The sequence below is a fragment of the Magnolia sinica genome, chromosome 14 (assembly GCF_029962835.1).
Source record: "Magnolia sinica isolate HGM2019 chromosome 14, MsV1, whole genome shotgun sequence".
In the NCBI taxonomy this organism is placed as follows: domain Eukaryota; kingdom Viridiplantae; phylum Streptophyta; class Magnoliopsida; order Magnoliales; family Magnoliaceae; genus Magnolia; species Magnolia sinica.
Window position 1 is genome coordinate 35,059,186 of NC_080586.1, and position 17,762 is coordinate 35,076,947.

The window sequence follows — 17,762 nt, forward strand, 5'->3', positions numbered from 1 at the left end:
TACCTTTGAAATTACTAAAAATCGACCCAATCCAACATCAAATGATAGATTTATAGGCGTCTCCGTTGGATCGCACGATTTAGAAAGATAAACACTCCATATTGTAAAATGACGATCGTAGAGTTCCGACGTGCTTTTGGCATATCGAACGGTCTCTGAATTAGGCAATTCTGGTGCAACTTGGAAGTTTGACATGTTGCCATTGCAATGATTTGAAATAGTCTAAATTGGACCTCTAAAGATGGATTTATGAGGGTTACTATTGGAGAAGGAGGTGGAGGAAAAATTCATAACCGACGACTGTGATCCCACTTACGGATGCCCAAATGGTCTCGGAATATGACGATTCCAATAAGAAATGAAAGAGCACTAAAGTACCTTTCAAATTACCAAAAATTGACCCAATCCGACATCAAATGATGGAGTTATTGGCGTCTCCATTGGATCACCCAATTTGGAAAGATTAAAACTCCATATTGTAAAATGACGATCGAAGTATTCCAACGTGCTTTTGGCATATTGAACGGTCTCTGAATTAGGCAATTCTATTGCAACTTGGAAGCTTGTCAAGTTGCCATTGCAATGAGTTGAAATAATCTAAATTCGACCTCTGAAGAAAGAGTTATGAGGGTTACCATTGGACATGGAGAGGAAGGAAAAATTCAAGATCGACGGCTGCGATCCCACTTACGGATGCCCAAATGGACACGACATATGATGATTCCACTCAAAAATGAAATAGCACTAATGTACCTTTGAAATTACCAACAATCGACTCAATCCAACATCATATGATGGTGTTATAGGCGTATCAGTTGGATCGCGCGATTTGGAAAGATTAACACTCCATAATATAAAATGACGATCAAAGAGTTCCAATGTTCTTTTGGCATATCGAGCAGTCTCTGAATTAGGCAATTCTGGTGCAACTTGGTAGCTTGATAAGTTACCATTGCAATGAGCTGAAATAGTCTAAATTTGACCCCTAAAGAGAGAGTTATGAGGGTTATTATTGGACAAGGCGATGAAGGAAAAATTTAGGATCAACGACTGCGATCCCACTTACGGATGCCCAAATGGTCTCGGAAGACGACGATTCTAGTTAGAAATGAAAGAGCACTAAAGTACCTTTCAAATTACCAAAAATCAGCCCAATCCGACATCAAATGATGGAGTTATTCGTGTATCCATTGGATCGCCCGATTTGGAAAGATTAACACTCCATATTGTAAAATGATGATCAAAGAGTTCCAATGTGCTTTTGACTTATCGAATGGTCTCTGAATTAGGCAATTCTGGTGCAACAGGGAAGCTTAACAAGTTGACATTGCAATGAGCTGAAATATTCTAAATTCGACCTCTGAAGAGAGAGTTATGAGGGTTACTATTGGACAAGGAGATGAAGGAAAAATTCAAGACCGACAACTGTGATACCACGTACTGATGCCCAAATGGTCTCGGAATATGATGATTCTAGTCGAAAATGAAAGTGAACTAATGTACCTTTCAAATTACTAAAAATTGACCCAATCCGATATCAAATGATGGAGTTATAGACGTCTCCATTGGATCGCACGATTTTGAAGGATTAACAGTCCATATTGTAAAATGACGATCGGAGAGTTCCAATGTGCTTTTGGCATGTCGAACTGTCTCTGAATTAGGCAATTTTGCTGCAACTTGGAACTTGACAAGTTGCCATTGCAATTAGTGGAAATAGTTTAAATTTGACCTCTGAAGAGAGAGTTATGAGGGTTACTATTGGACAAGGAGATGAAGGAAAAATTCAAGACTGACGATTGCGATCCCACTTACGGATGCCCAAATGGTCTCGGAATACGACCATTCTAGTAAAAAATGAAAAAGCACTAATTTAACTTTCAAATTACCGAAAATCCACCCAATATGAAATCAAATGATGGAGTTATAGGCGTCCTCGTCAGATTGTGCGGTTTAGAAAGATTAACATTCCATATTGTAAAATGATGATCCAAGAGTTCCAACATGCTTTTAGCATTTCGAGCAATCGAGGAATTAGGCAATTTTGGTGCAGCTTGGAAGCTTGACAAGTTACCATTTCAATGGGCTGAAATAGTCTAAATTTGACCTCTAAAGTGAGAGTTATGAGGGTTACTATTGGACAAGGCGATGAAGGAAAAATTCAGGACCGACGACTACGATCTCACTTACAGATGCCCAAATGGTCTCGGAATACGAAAATTTCAGTCAGAAATGAAAGAGCATTAAAGTACCTTTCAAATTACCAAAAATCGACCCAATCTGATATCAAATGATGGAATTAAAGGCTTCTCTATTGGATCACTCGATTTGGAAAGACTAACACTCCATATTGTAAAATGACGATCGAAGAGTTCCAACGTGCTTTTGGCATATCGAATGGTCTCTGAATTTGGCAATTCTGGTGCGACTTGGAAGCTTGGCGAGTTGCCATTACAATGAGCTGAAATATTCTAAATTCGACCTCTAAAGATGGAGTTTAGAGAGTTACTATTGGAGAAGGAGGTGGAGGAAAAATTCATGATCGACGACTGCGATCCCACTTACGGATGCCCAAATGGTCTCGGAATATGACGATTCCTGTAAGAAATGAAAGAGCACTAAAGTACATTTCAAATTACCAAAAATTGACCGAATCTGACATTAAATGATGGAGTTATAGGCATCTCCGTTGGATCGCACGATTTGGAAAGATTAACACTCCATATTGTAAAATGACGATCGAAGAGTTCCAACGTGCTTTTGGCATATCGAACGGTCTCTGAATTAGGCAGTTTAGGTGCGACATGGATGCTTGACGAGTTGCCATTCAATGAGCTGAAATATTCTAAATTCGACCTCTGAAGAGAGAGTTATGAGGCTTGGTGGAGGAAATATTCACGACCGATGATTGCGATCCAACTTACAGATGCCCAATTGGTCTCAGAATATATCGATTCCTGTCCAAAACGAAAGAGCACTAAAGTACCTTTCAAATTATCAAAAATTGACCCAATCCGACATCAAATGATGGAGTTATAGGCATCTCCGTAGGATCGCACGATTTGGAAAGATTAACACTCCATATTGTTAAATGACGATCGAAGAGTTCCAACGTGCTTTTGACATATCGAACTGTATCTGAATTAGGAAATTCTGGTGCAACTTGGAAGCTTGATAAGTTACTATTGCAATGAGCTGAAATAGTCTAAATTCGATCGCTAAAGAGAGAGTTATGAGGGTTATTATTGGACAAGGTGATGAAGGAAAAATTCAGGACCGACAACTGTGATCCCACTTACTGATGACTAAATGGTCTCGGAATACAACGATTCCAGTTAGAAATGAAAGAGCACTAAAGTACCTTTCAAATTACCAAAAATCGAACCAATCCGACATCAAATGATGGAGGTATTGGCGTCTCCAATGGATCGCCCGATTTGAAAAGATTAACACTCCATTGGCATTTCGAATGGTCTCTGAATTAGGCAATTCTAGTGCAATAGTGAAGCTTGACAAGTTGCCATTGAAATATGCTGGAATATTCTAAATTTCACCTCTTAAGAGAGAGTTATGAGGGTTACTATTGGACAAGGAGATGAAGGAAAAATTCATCTCCGACAACTGCGATCCCACTTACGGATGCCTAAATGGTCTCGGAATATGACGATTCCAGTTGAAAATGAAAGAGAACTAATGTACCTTTCAAATTACCAAAAATTGACCCAATTTGACATCAACTAATGGAGTTATAGCCGTCTCCGTTGGATCGCGCGATTTTGAAAGATTAACAATCCATATTGTAAAATGATGATCGAAGAGTTCCAATGTGCATTTGGCATATTGAACGGTCTCTGAATTATGCAATTCTGGTGCAACTTGGAACTTGACAAGTTGCCATTGCAATGATCGAAAATAGTCTAAATTCGACCTCTGAAGAGAGAGTTATGAGGGTTACTATTGGAAAAGGAGACGAAGGAAAAATTCAAGACCGACGACTGCGATTCCACTTACGGATGCCCAAATGGTCTCGGAATACGACGATTCTAGTCAGAAATGAAAGAGCGCTAATGTACCTTTCAAATTACCGAAAATCCACCCAATCTAAAATCAAATGATGGAGTTATAGGCGTCCCCGTCGAATCTCGCGGTATGAAAAGATTAACACTCCATATTGTAAAATGACGATCCAAGAGTTCCAACGTGCTTTGGGCATATCGAATGGTCTATGAATTAGGCAATTTTGGTGCAACTTGGAAGCTTGACAAGCTACCATTGCAATGAGTTGAAATAGTCTAAATTCGACCTCTAAAGAGAGAGTTATGAGGATTACTATTGGACATGGTGATGAAGAAAAAATTTAGGACCGACGACTACGATCCCACTTACAGATGCCCAAATGGTCTTGGAATACGAAGATTCCTGCCAGAAACGAAAGTGCACTAAAGTACCTTTCAAATTACCAAAAATTGACCCAATCCGACATCAAATGATGGAGTTATAGGCATCTCTGTTAGATCACGCGATTAGGAAAGATTAACACTCCATATTGTAAAATGACGAACGAAGAGTTCCAACGTGCTTTTTGCATATCGAACGGTCTCCGAATTAGGCAAGTCTGGAGCGACTTGGAAGCTTGACGAGTTGCCATTGCAACGAACTAAATTATTCTAAATTCGAACTTGTAGAGAGAGTTATAAGGCTTATTATTGGAGTAGGAGGTGGAGGAAAAATTCACGACTGACGATTGCGATCCCACTTACGGATGCCCAAATGGTCTCAAAATACGACGATTCCTATTAGAAATGTAATGGCACTAAAGTACCTTTCAAATTACCATAAATTGACCCAACCTGACATCAAATGATGGAGTTATAGGTGTCTCCGTAGGATCGCATGATTTGGAACGATTAACACTCTATATTGTAAAATGACGATCGAAGTGTTCCAACATGCTTTTGGCATATCGAACGGTCTCTGAATTAGGCAATTCTGGTGCAACTTGGAAGCTAGACAAGTTGCCATTACAATGAGCTGAAATAGTCTAAATTCGACCTCTGAAGAGAGAGTTATGAGGGTTACTATAGGACAAAGAGTTCAAGGACAAATTCAAGATCGACAAATGCGATCCCACTTACGGAAGGCCAAATGGTCTCGGAATACGACGATTCTAGTCAGAAATGAAAAAGCACAATGTACCTTTCAAATTACCAAAAATCGACCCAATCCGACATTGAATGATGGAGTTATAGACGTCTCTGTTGGATCGCATGATTTGGAAAGATTAACTCTCCATATTGTAAAATGACGATTGAAGAGTTCTAACGTGCTTTTGGCATATCGAACGGTCTCTGAATTAGGCAATTCTGGTGTAACTTGGAAGCTTGATAAGTTACTATTGCAATGAGCTGAAATAGTCTAAATTTGACCGCTAAAGAGAGAGTTATGAGGGTTATTATTGGACAAGGCGATGAAGGAAAAATTCAAGACCAACGAGTACGATCCCACTCATGGATGCCCAAATGGTCTCAGAATATGATGACTCTAGTTCGAAATGAAAGAGCACTAAAGTACCTTTCAATTTACCAAAAATTAACACAATCCGACATCAAATGATGGAGTTATTAGCTTCTCCATTGAATCGCGCTATTTGGAGAGATTAACACTATATATTGTACAATGACGATCGAAGAGTTCCAACGTGCGTTTGGCAAATCGACCGGTCTCTGAATTGGGCAATTCTGGTGCAACAGGGAAGCTTGACAAGTTGCCATTGCAATGAGCTAAAATATTCTAAATTTGACCTCTGAAGAGAGAGTTATGAGGGTTACTATTGGACAAGGAGATGAAGAAAAAATTCAAGACCGACGACTGAGATCCCACTGACGGATGGCCAAAAGGTCTCGGAATATGACGATTCCAGTCAGAAATGAAAGAGCACTAATATACCTTTCAAATTACCAAAAATTGACCTAATCTGACATCAAATGATGGAGTTATAGGCATCTCCATGGGGTCTCACGATGTTGAAAGATTAACAGTCCATATTGTAAAATGACAATCGAAGAATTCGAACGTGCTTTTGGCATTCGAACGGTCTCTGAATTAAGCAATTCTAGTGCAACTTAGAACATGACAAGTTGCCATTGCAATGAGCGAAAACCGTCTAAATTCGACCTTTGAAGAGAGAGTTATGAGGGTTACTATTGGACAAGGAGATGAAGGAAAAATTCAAGACCGACGACTGCGATCCCACTTATGGATGTCCAAATGGTCTCGGAATAGGACAATTCCAGTCAAAAATGAAAGAGCACTAAAGTACCTTTCAGATTACCAAAAATCAACCTAATCTGAAATCAAATGATGGAGTTATAGGTGTCTCCGTCAGATTGCGCGGTTTGGAAAGATTAACCTCCATATTGTAAAATGATGATCCAAGAGTTCCAACGTGCTTTTGGCATATCGAACGGTCTACAAATTAGGCAATTTTGGTGTAACTTGGAAGCTTGACAAGTTACCATTGCAATGAGCTAAAATAGTCTAAATTCGACCTCTAAAGAGAGAGTTACGAGGGTTACTATTGGACAAGGCGATGAAGAAAAAATTCAGGACGGACGACTACGATCCCTCTTGCAGATGCCCAAATGGTCTTGGAATACGAAAATTCTAGTCAGAAATGAAAGAGCACTAAAGTACCTTTCAAATTAACAAAAATCGACCCAATCCGACCTCAAATGATGGGTTTATAGGCGTCTTCGTTGGATTACGTGATTTGGAAAGATTAACACTCCATATTGTAAAATGACGATCTCTGAATTTGGCATATCGAACGGTCTCTGAATTAGGCAATTCTGATGCGACTTGGAAGCTTGACGAGTTGCCATTGCAATGAGCTGAAATAGTCTAAATTTGACCTCTAAAGGAGTTATGAGGGTTACTATTGGAGGAGGTGGAGGAAAAATTGAAGACTGATGACTTCGATCCCACTTACGGACGCCCAAATGGTCTCGGAATACGACGATTCCAGTCAAAAATGAAAGAGCACTAAAGTACCTTTTAAATTACCAAAAATCGACCCAATCTGACATCAAATGATGGAGTTATCGGCATCTCCTTTGGATTGCGAAATTTGGAAAGATTAACACTCCATATTGTAAAATGACGATCGAAGAGTTCCAACATGCTTTTGGCATATCGAACGGTCTCTGAATTAGGCAATTCTGGTGCGACTTGGATGCTTGACGAGTTGCCATTGCAATGCGCTGAAATATTCTAAATTCGACCTCTGACAAGACAGTTATGAGGCTTACTATTGGAGAAGGAGGTGGAGGAAAAATTCACAACCGACGATTTCGATCCCACTTACGGATGCCCAAATGGTCTCAGAATACGACGATTCCTATCAGAAATGAAAGAGCACTAAAGTACCTTTCAAATTACCAAAAATTAACCCAATCCGATATCAAATGATGTAGTTATAGGTGTCTCCGTAGGATTGCGCGATTTGGAAATATTAACACTCCATATTGCAAAATGACGATCGAAGAGTTTGAACATGCTTTTTTCATATCGAACGGTCTCTGAATTAGGCCATTCTGGTGCAACTTGGAAGCTTGACAAGTTGCCATTGCAATGAGCTGAAATAGTCTAAATTTAACCTCTGAAGAGAGAGTTATGAGGGTTACTATTGGATAAGGAGATGAAGGAAAAATTCAAGACCGACGACTATGATCCCACTTACGGATGTCCAAATGGACTCGAAATAGGACAATTCCAGTCAGAAATGAAAAAGCACTAATGTACCTTTCAAATTACCAAAAATTGACCCAATCCGACCTCAAATGATGGAGTTATAGACGTCTCCATTGGATAGTGCGATTTGGAAAGATTAACATTCGATATTGTAAAATGACGACCGAAGAGTTCCAACGTGCTTTTGGCATATCGAACGGTCTCTGAATTAGGCAATTCTGGTGCAACTTGGAAGCTTGATAAGTTACCATTGCAATGAGCTGAAATAGTCTAAATTCGACCACTAAAGAGAGAGTTATGAGGGTTATTATTGGACAAGGCGATGAAGGAAAAATTCAGGACCGACAACTGCGATCCCACTTATGGATGCCCAAATGGTCTCGTAATACGACGATTCTCGTTAGAAATGAAAGAGCACTAAAGTACCTTTCAAATTACCAAAAATCAACCCAATCCGACCTCAAATGATGTAGTTATTAGTGTCTCCTTTAGATTGCGCGATTTAGAAAGATTAATACTACATATTGTAAAATGACGATCGAAGAGTTCCAACGTGCATTTGACAAATCGAACAGTCTCTAAATTAGGCAATTCTGGTGCATTAGGGAAGCTTGACAAGTTGCCATTGCAATGAGCTGAATATTCTATATTCGACCTCTAAAGAGAGAGTTATGAGGGTTACTATTGGACAAGGAGATGAAGGAGAAATTCAAGACCGACGACTGCGATCCCACCTACGGATGCCCAAATTGTCTTGGAATATGACGATTCCTGTTAGAAATGAAAAAGCACTAATGTAAATTTCAAATTACCAAAAATCAACCCAATCCGACATCAAATGATGGAGTTATAGACCTCTCCGTTGGATTGCGCGATTTGGAAAGATTAACACTCCATATTGTAAAATAACGATCGAAGAGTTCCAACGTGCTTTTGGCGTATTAAACGGTCTCTGAATTAGGCAATTCTGGTGCAACTTGGAAGCTTGATAAGTTACCATTGCAATGAGCTAAAATAGTCTAAATTCGATCGCTAAAGAGAGAGTTATGAGGGTTATTATTGGACAAGGTGATGAAGAATTCAAGATCGATGACTGCGATCCCACTTATGGATGCCTAAATGGTCTCGGAATATGACGACTCCAGTTCAAAATAAAAGATCAATAAAGTACCTTTTAAATTACCAAAAATCAACCCAATCCAACATCAAATGTTAGAGTTATTGGCGTCTCCATTGGATCACGCGATTTGGAAAGATTAACACTACATATTGTAAAATGACGATCAAAGAGTTCCAACATGCGCATGCCAAATCGAACGGTCTCTGAATTAGGCAATTCTGGTGTAACAGGGAAGATTGACAAGTTGCCATTGCAATGAGCTGAAATATTCTAAATTTGACCTCTGAAGAGAGAGTTAGTGGGTTACTATTGGATAAGGAGATGAAGGAAAAATTCAAGACGGACGACTGTGATCCCACTGACGGATGCCCAAAAGGTCTCGGAATATGACGATTCCAGTCAAAAAAGAGAGAGCCCTAATGTACCTTTCAAATTATCAAAAATCGACCCCATCCATCATCCAATGATAGAGTTATAGGCGTCTCCGTGTGGTCGCACGATTTTGAAAGATTAACAGTCCATATTGTAAAATGACGATCGAAGAGTTCCAACGTGCTTTTGGCATTCGAATGGTCTCTGAATTAGGTAATTTTGGTGCAACTTGGAACTTGACAAGTTGCCATTGCAATGAGCGAAAACCATATAAAATTGACCTTTGAAGAGAGTGTTATGAGGGTTACTATTGGACAAGGAGATGAAGGAAAAATTCAAGACCGATGACTGCGATCCCACTTAAGGATGTCCAAATGGTCTCAGAATAGGACGATTCTAGTCAGAAATGAAAGTGCACTAAAGTATGTTTCATATTACCAAAAATCGACCTAATCTGAAATCAAATGATGGAGTTATAGGCGTTTACGTCATATCGCGTGGTTTGGAAAGATTAACCTCCATATTATAAAATGACGATCCAAGATTCCCAGCGTGCTTTTGGCATATCGAACGGTCTATGAATTAGGCAATTTTGGTGCAACTTGGAAGCTTGACAAGTTACCATTGCAATGGGCTAAAATAGTCTAAATTCGACCTCTAAAGAGATAGTTACGAGGGTTACTATTGGACAAGGCGATGAAGGAATAATTCAGGACCTACGACTACGATCCCACTTACAGATGCCCAAATGGTCTCAGAATACGAAAATTTCAGTCAGAAATGAAAGAGCAGTAAAGTACCTTTCAAATTAACAAAAATCGACCCAATCCAACATCAAATGATGGATTTATAGGCGTCTCCCTTAGATTGCGCAATTTGGAAAGATTAACACTCCATATTGTAAAATAACGATCCAAGAGTTCCAACGTGCTTTTGGCATATCAAACAGTCTCTGAATTTAGCAATTCTGATGCGAGTTGGAAGCTTGATGAGTTGCCATTGCAATGAGCTGAAATAGTCTAAATTCGACCTCTAAAGAAGGAGTTATGAGGGTTACTATTGGAGAAGAAGGTGGAGGAAAAATTGAGGACCGACGACTGTGATCCCACTTACAGATGCCCAAATGGTCTCGGAATACGCCGAATCCTATCAGAAATGAAAGAGCACTAAAGTACCTTTCAAATTACCAAAAATCAACTAAATCTGACATCAAATGATGGAGTTATAGGCATCTCCTTTGGATTGCACAATTTGGAAAGATTAACACTCCATATTATAAAATGACGATTGAAGAGTTCCAACGTGCTTTTGGCATATCGAACGGTCTCTGAATTAGGCAATTCAGGTGCGACTTGGAAGCTTGACAAGTTGCCATTACAATGCGCTGAAATATTCTAAATTCGACCTCTGAAGAGAGAGTTCTGAGGCTTACTATTGGAGAAGGAGGTGGAGGAAAAATTCACGACTGAAGATTGCGATCCCACTTACGGATGCCCAAATGGTCTTAGAATACGACGATTCCTGTCAGAATGAAAGAACACTAAAGTACCTTTCAAATTACCAAAAATCAACCCAATCCTACATCAAATGATGTAGTTATAGGCGTCTCCATAGGATTGCGCAATTTAGAAAAATTAACACTCCATATTGTAAAATGACGATCAAAGAGTTCGATCGTGGATTTGGCATATCGAATGGTCTGTGAATTTGGCCATTATGGTGCTACTTGGAAGCTTGACAAGTTGCCACTGCAATGAGCTGAAATAGTCTAAATTTGACCTCTGAAGAGAGAGTTATGAGGGTTACTATTGGACAAGGAGATGAAAGAGAGTCAAGACCGACAACTATGATCCCACTTACGGATGCCCAAATGGACTCGGAATATGACAATTCCAGTCAGAAATGAAAGAGCACTAATGTACCTGCAAATTATCAAAAATTGACCCAATCTGATGTTAAATGATGGAGTTATAGACGTCTCCGTTGGATCACGTGATTTGGAAAGATTAACACTCCATATTGTAAAATGACAACCGAAGAGTTCCAACGTGCTTTTGGCATATCGAACGGTCTCTGACTTTTGCAATTCTGGTGCAACTTGGAAGCTTGATAAGTTACCATTGCAATGAGCTGAAATAGTCTAAATTCGACCGTTAAAGAGAGAGTTATGAGGGTTATTATTGGACAAGGCGATGAAGGAAGAATTCAAGACTGGCGACTGCGATCGCACTTATGATGCCCAAATGGTCTCGGAATACGACGATTCCCGTTAGAAATGAAAGAGCACTAAAGTACCTAAAATCAACCCAATCTGACCTCAAATGATGGAATTATTGGCGTCTTCTTTGGATCGCATGATTTAAAAAGATTAATACTACATATTGTAAAATGACGATCGAAGAGTTCCAACGTGCGTTTGGCATATCAAACGGTCTTTGAATTAGGCAATTCAGGTGCAACAGGGAAGCTTGACAAGTGCCATTGCAATGAGCAAAAATATTCTAAATTCATCCTCTGAAGAGAGAGTTATGAGGGTTACTATTGGATAAGGAGATGAAGGAAAAATTCAAGATCGACGACTGCGATCCTACTTACGGATGCCCAAATTGTCTCGGAATACGACGATTCCTGTTAGAAATGAAAGAGCACTAAAGTACCTTTCAAATTACCAAAAATCGACCGAATCCGACATCAACTGATGGTGTTATAGACGTCTCCATTGGATCGTGCTGTTTGGAAAGATCGTTACTTCATATTGTAAAATGAAGAATGAAGAGTTCCAACGTGCTTTTGGCATATCGAACGGTCTCTGAATTAGGCAATTCTGGTGCGACTTGGTAGCTTGACGAGTTGCCATTGTAATGAGCTGAAATAGTCTAAATTTGACCTCTAAAGAGAGATTTATGAGGCTTACTATTAGAGAAGGAGTTGGAGGAAAAATTCCTGACCGACGATCGCGATCCCACTTACGGATGCCCAAATGGACTCTGATTATGATGATTCCAGTCAGAAATGAATATGCACTAATGTACCTTTCAAATTACTAAAAATTGACCCAATCTGACATCTAATGATGGAGTTATAGACATCTTCGTTGGATCGCGCGATTTGGAAAGATTAACACTCAATATTGTAAAATGACGATCGAAGAGTTCTAATGTGCTTTTGGCTTATCGAACGGTCTCTAAAATAGGTAATTCTAGTGCAACTTGGAAGTTTGATATGTTACCATTGCAATGAGCTGAAATAGTCTAAATTCGACCACAAAAGAGAGAATTATGAGGGTTATTATTGGACCAGGCGATGAAGGAAAAATTTAAGACTGACGACTGCGATCCCACTTTTGGATGCTCAAATAGTCTCAGAATACGACGACTCTAGTTTGAAATGAAAGAGCACTAAAGTACCTTTCAAATTACCAAAAATCAACCCAATCTGACATCAAATGATAGAGTTAGTGGTGTCTCCATTGGATCACGCGATTTGGAAAGATTAACATTACATATTGTAAAGTGACGATTGAAGAGTTAGAACGTGCATTTGGCAAATCGAACGGTCTCTGAATTAGGCAATTCTAGTGGAACGGGAAGCTGGACAAGTTGCCATTGAAATGAGTTGAAATATTCTAAATTTAACCTTTGAAGAGAGAGTTATGAGGGTTACTATTGGACAAGGAGATGAAGAAAAAATTCAAGACCGACGACTGTGATCCCACTGACGGATGCCTAAAATTTCTAGGAATATGACAATTCCAGTCAAAAATGAAAGAGCACTAATGTACCTTTCAAATTACCAAAAATCAACCCAATCCGACATCAAATGATGGAATTATAGGCGTCTCCGTGGGGTCGCGCGATTTTGAAAGATTAACAGTCCATATTGTAAAGTGACGATCGAAGAGTTCCAACGTGCTTTTGGCATTCGAACGGTCTCTGAATTAGGCAATTCTGGTGCAAGTTGGAACTTGACAAGTTGCCATTGCAATGAGCAAAAATAGTCTAAAATCGACCTTTGAAGAGAGAGTTATGGGGGTTACTATTGGACAATGAGATGAAGGAAAAATTCAAGACCGACGACTGCGATCCCACTTACGGATGCCCAAATGGTCTCGGAATAGGACGATTCCAGTAAAAAATGAAAGAGTACTAAAGTACATTTCAGATTACCAAAAATTGACCCAATCTGAAATCAAATGATGGAGTTATAGGCGTCTCCATCAGATCGCGCGGTTTGGTAAGATTAACCTCCACAATATAAAATGACGATCCAAGAGTTCCTACGTGCTTTTGGCATATCGAATGGTCTATGAATTAGGCAATTTGGGTGCAACTTGGAAGCTTGACAAGTTACCATTGTAATGAGTTGAAATAGTCTAAATTCCACCTCTAAAGAGAGAGTTACGAGGGTTACTATTGGACAAGGTGTTGAAGGAAAAATTCAGGACCGACGACTATGATCTAACTTACAGATGCCCAGATGGTCTCGGAATATGAAAATTCCAGTCAAAAATGAAAGAGCATTAAAGTACCTTTCAAATTACCAAAAATTGACCTAATCCGACATCAAATGATGGATTTATAGGCGTCTCTATTGGATTATGCGATTTGGAAAGATTAACACTTCATATTGTAAAATGACGATCCAAGAGTTCCAACGTGCTTTTGGCATATCGAACGGTCTCTGAACTTGGCAATTCTGATACGACTTGTAAGCTAGACGAGTTGCCATTGCAATGAGCTTAAATAGTCTAAATTTGACCTTTAAAGAAGGAGTTATGAGGGTTACTATTGGAGAAGGAGGCGGAGGAAAAATTCAGGACCGACGACTGCGATCCCACTTACGGATGCCCAAATGGTGTCAGAATACGACGATTCCAGTCAAAAATGAAAGAGCACTAAAGTACCTTTCAGATTACCAAAAATTGACCCAATCTGACATCAAATGGTGGAGTATAGGCATCGCCTTTGGATCGCGTGATTTAGAACGATTAACACTCCATATTGTAAAATGACGATCAAAGAGTTCCAACGTGCTTTTGGCATATCGAACGGTCTCTGAATTAGGCAATTCTGGTGCGACTTGGAAGCTTGATGAGTTGCCATTGCAATGCGGTGAATATATTCTAAATTCGACCTTTGAAAAGAGAGTTATGGGACTTACTATTGGAGAAGGAGGTGGAGGAAAAATTCAGGACCGGTGATTGCGATCCCACTTATGGATGCTCAAATGCTCTTAAAATACGACGATTCCAGTCAGAAATGAAAGAACACTAAATTACCTTCTAAATTACCAAAAATCGACCAAATCTGACATCAAATGATGGAGTTATTTGCATCTCCTTTGGATCGCATGTTTTGAAAAGATTAACACTCCATATTGTGAAATGACGATCGAAGAGTTCCAACGTGCTTTTGGCATATTGACCGGTCTCTGAATTAAGCAATTCTGGTGCGACTTGGAAGCTTGACGAGTTGCCATTGCAATGCGCTGAAATATTCTAAATTTGACCTTTGAAGAGAGAGTTATGAGGCCTAATATTGGAGAAGGAGGTGGAGGAAAAATTCACGACTGACGACTGCGATCCCAGTTACGGATGCCCAAATGGTCTCAGAATACGACGATTCCAGTCAGAAATGAAAGAGCACTAAATTACCTTTCCAATTACCAAAAATCAACCCAATCCAAAATCAAATGATGTAGTTATAGGCATCTCCGTACGATTGTGCAATTTGGAAAGATTAACACTCCATATTGTAAAATGACGATCGAAGAGTTCCAACGTGCTTTTGTCATATCGAACGGTCTCTGAATTAAGCAATTCTGGTGCAACTTGGAAGCTTGACGAGTTGCCATTGCAATGCGCTGAAATATTCTAAATTCGACCTCTGAAAAGAGAGTTATGGGGCTTACTATTGGAAAAGGAGGTGGAGGAATAATTCAGGACTGGCGATTGCAATCCCACTTACAGATGCTCAAATGGTCTTAGAATACGATGATTCCAGTCAGAAATGAAAGAGCACTAAATTACCTTTCAAATTACCAAAAAGTGGCCGAATCTGACATCAAAGGATGGAGTTATTTACATCTCCTTTGGATCACACGATTTTGAAAAATTAGCACTCCATATTGTAAAATGACGATCGAAGAGTTCCAACGTGCTTTCGTCATATCGAACGGTCTCTGATTAGGCAATTCTGGTGCGATTTGGAAGCTTGACTAGTTGCCATTGCAATGCGTTGAAATATTCTAAATTTAGCCTTTGAAGAGAGAGTTATGAGGCTTACTATTGGAGAAGGAGGTGGAGGAAAAATTCACGACCGACGATTGCGATCCCAGTTACGGAGCCCAAATGGTCTCAGAATACGACGATTCCTGTCAGAAATGAAAGAGCACTAAATTACCTTTCAAATTACCAAAAGTAACCCAATCTGACATCAAATTATGTAGTTATAGGCGTCTCCGTAGGATTGCACGATTTGGAAAGATTAACACTCCATATTATAAAGTGACGATCGAAGAGTTCCAATGTGCTTTTGGCATATCCAACGGTCTCTGAATTAAGCAATTCTGGTGTAACGTGCAACTTGACAAGTTGCCATTGCAATGAGCGGAAATAGTCAATTCGACCTCTAAAGAGAGAGTTATAAGGGTTACTATTGGACAAGGAGATGAAGGAAAAATTCAAGACCGACGACTGCGATCCCACTTACGGATGTGCAAATGATCACAGAATACAACGATTCCTATCAGAAATGAAAGAGTACTAAAGTACCTTTAAAATTACCAAAAATTGATGCAATCTGACATGAAATGATGGTGTTATAGTCGTCTGCATTGGATCGCATGATTTAGAATGATTAACAGTCTAAATTGTAAAATGACAGTTGGAGAGTTCCAACGTTCTTTTGGCATATCGAATGGTCTCTGAATTAGGCAATTCTGGTGCGACTTGGAAGCTTAACGAGTTGCCATTGCAATGAGCTGAAATAGTCTAAATTAGACCTCTAAAGATGGAGTTATGAGGGTTACTATTGGAGAAGGAGGTGTAGGAAAAATTTAGGACTGATGACTGCGATCCCACTTACGGATGCCCAAATGGTCTCAAAATACGACGATTCCTGTCAGAAATGAAAGAGCACTAAATTACCTTTCAAATTATTAAAAATCAACCCAATTTGACATCAAATGATGTAGTTATAGGCGTCTCCGTAGGATCGCACGATTTGGAAAGATTAACACTCCATATTGTAAAAGGACGATCGAAGAGTTCGATCGTGCTTTTGGCATATCGAACGGTCTCTGAATATGGCCATTCTGGTGCAACTTGGAAGCTTGACAAGTTGCCATTGCAATGAGCTGAAATAGTCTAAATTTGACCTCTGAAGAGAGAGTTATGAGGGTTACTATTGGACAAGGAGATGAAGGAAAAATTCAAGATCGACAGCTATAATCCCATTTACGGATGCCCAAATGGACTCGGAATACGACAATTCTAGCCAGAAATGAAAGAGCACTAATGTACCTTTCAAATTACCCAAAATTGACCCAATCTGACATCCAATGATGGAGTTATAGATGTCTCCGTTGGATCGCGCGATTTGGAATGATTAACACTCCATATTGTAAAATGACGATTGAAGAGTTCCAACGTGCTTTTGGCATATCGAACGGTCTCTGAATTAGGCAATTCTGGTGTGACTTGGAAGCTTAACGAGTTGCCATTGCAATGAGCTGAAATAGTCTAAATTTGACCTCTAAAGATGGAGTTATAAGGGTTACTATTGGAGAAGGAGGTGGAGGAAAAATTCAGGACTGATGACTGCGATCCCACTTACGAATGCCCAAATGGTCTCAGAATACGACGATTCCTATCAGAAATGAAAGAGCACTAAATTACCTTTCAAATTATAAAAAATCAACCCAATCCGACATCAAATGATGTAGTTATAGGCGTCTCCGTTGGATCGCGTGATTTGGAAAGATTAACACTCCATATTGTAAAATGACGATCGAAGAGTTCCAACGTGCTTTTGGCATATCGAACGGTCTCTGAATTAGGCAATTCTGGTGCAACTTGGAAGCTTGACAAGTTGCCATTGCAATGAGCCGAAATAGTCTAAATTTGACCTCTGAAGAGAGAGTTATGAGGGTTACTATTGGACAAGGAGATGAAGGAAAAATTCAAGACTGACAACTATAATCCCATTTACGGATGCCCAAATGGACTCGGAATACGACAATTCCAGTCAGAAATGAAAGAGCACTAATGTACCTTTCAAATTACCAAAAATTGACCCAATCCGACATCCAATGATGGAGTTATAGATATCTCCGTTGGATCATGTGATTTGGAAATTCTAACACTCCATATTGTAAAATGACGATTGAAGAGTTCCAACGTGCTTTTGGCATATCGAACGGTCTCTGAATTAGGCAATTCTAGTGCAACTTGGAAGCTTAACGAGTTACCATTGCAATGAGCTGAAATAGTCTAAATTTGACCTCTAAAGATGGAGTTATG